Source organism: Scardinius erythrophthalmus, assembly GCF_964197995.2.
Source record: "Scardinius erythrophthalmus genome assembly, chromosome: 8".
NCBI classification, from domain to species: Eukaryota; Metazoa; Chordata; class Actinopteri; order Cypriniformes; family Leuciscidae; genus Scardinius; species Scardinius erythrophthalmus.
In genome coordinates this window covers 49,067,498-49,069,997 of record NC_138228.1, presented here as the reverse complement: position 1 = coordinate 49,069,997, position 2,500 = coordinate 49,067,498, and the positions used below count along the sequence as shown (strand labels likewise).

Sequence of the window (2,500 nt, the reverse complement as noted above, 5' to 3'; positions counted from 1 at the left end):
CAGCCAAACACACCAGAGAACCTGCACACACACATCAGAGTTATTACAGCCAAACACACCAGAGAACCTGCACACACACATCAGAGTTAGTACAGCCAAACACACCAGAGAACCTGCACACACACATCAGAGTTATTACAGCCAAACACACCAGAGAACCTGCACACACACATTAGAGTTAACTTATTACAGCCAAACACACCAGAGAACCTGCACACACACATCAGAGTTATTACAGCCAAACACACCAGAGAACCTGCACACACACATTAGAGTTAACTTATTACAGCCAAACACACCAGAGAACCTGCACACACACATCAGAGTTAGTACAGCCAAACACACCAGAGAACCTGCACACACACATCAGAGTTAGTACAGCCAAACACACCAAAGAACCTGCACACACACATCAGAGTTAACTTATTACAGCCAAACACACCAGAGAACCTGCACACACACATCAGAGTTATTACAGCCAAACACACCAGAGAACCTGCACACACACATCAGAGTTATTACAGCCAAACACACCAGAGAACCTGCACACACACATCAGAGTTATTACAGCCAAACACACCAGAGAACCTGCACACACACATCAGAGTTATTACAGCCAAACGCACCAGAGAACCTGCACACACACATCAGAGTTATTACAGCCAAACACACCAGAGAACCTGCACACACACATCAGAGTTATTACAGCCAAACACACCAGAGAACCGGCACACACACATCAGAGTTATTACAGCCAAACACACCAGAGAACCTGCACACACACACACACACACACACATCAGAGTTATTACAGCCAAACGCACCAGAGAACCTGCACACACACATCAGAGTTATTACAGCCAAACACACCAGAGAACCTGCACACACACATCAGAGTTATTACAGCCAAACACACCAGAGAACCGGCACACACACATCAGAGTTATTACAGCCAAACACACCAGAGAACCTGCACACACACACACACACACACACATCAGTTATTACAGCCAAACACACATGAGAACCTCCACACACACATCAGAGTTATTACAGCCAAACACACCATAGAACCTGCACACACACATCAGAGTTATTACAGCCAAACACACCAGAGAACCTGCACACACACATCAGAGTTATTACAGCCAAACACACCAGAGAACCTGCACACACACATCAGAGTTATTACAGCCAAACACACCAGAGAACCTGCACACACACATCAGAGTTATTACAGCCAAACACACCAGAGAACCTGCACACACACATCAGAGTTATTACAGCCAAACACACCAGAGAACCTGCACACACACATCAGAGTTATTACAGCCAAACACACAAGAGAACCTGCACACACACACACACACACACACACACACACACACACACACACACACACACACACACACACACACACACACACATCAGAGTTATTACAGCCAAACACACCAGAGAACCTGCACACACACATCAGAGTTATTACAGCCAAACACACAAGAGAACCTGCACACACACACACACACACACACACACACACACACACACACACACACACACACACACACACACACACACACACACACACACACATCAGAGTTATTACAGCCAAACACACCAGAGAACCTGCACACACACATCAGAGTTATTACAGTCAAACACACCAGAGAACCTGCACACACACATCAGAGTTATTACAGCCAAACACACCAGAGAACCGGCACACACACATCAGTTATTACAGCCAAACACACCAGAGAACCGGCACACACACACACACACACACACACACACACACACACACACACACACACACACACACACACACACATCAGTTATTACAGCCAAACACACCAGAGAACCTGCACACACACATCAGAGTTATTACAGCCAAACACACCAGAGAACCGGCACACACACATCAGAGTTATTACAGCCAAACACACCAGAGAACCTGCACACACACATCAGAGTTATTACAGCCAAACACACCAGAGAACCTGCACACACACATCAGAGTTATTACAGCCAAACACACCAGAGAACCTGCACACACACATCAGTTATTACAGCCAAACACACCAGAGAACCTGCACACACACACACACACACACACACACACACACACACACACACACACACATCAGAGTTATTACAGCCAAACACACCAGAGAACCTGCACACACACATCAGTTATTACAGCCAAACACACCAGAGAACCTGCACACACACATCAGAGTTATTACAGCCAAACACACCAGAGAACCTGCACACACACATCAGAGTTATTACAGCCAAACGCACCAGAGAACCGGCACACACACATCAGAGTTATTACAGCCAAACACACCAGAGAACCGGCACACACACATCAGAGTTATTACAGCCAAACACACCAGAGAACCTGCACACACACATCAGAGTTATTACAGCCAAACACACCAGAGAACCGGCACACACACATCAGTTATTACAGCCAAACACACCAGAGAACCGGCAC

At 46.3% G+C, this 2,500-nt stretch overlaps 1 protein-coding gene across 3 annotated transcripts in view; it reads right to left on the bottom strand.

Moving 5' to 3' along the window:
• st7 (suppression of tumorigenicity 7) overlaps nt 1-2,500 on the bottom strand; it is a 72,682-nt gene that overhangs the window by 10,335 nt on the left and 59,847 nt on the right. The gene's annotated exons all lie outside the window — the stretch shown is intronic.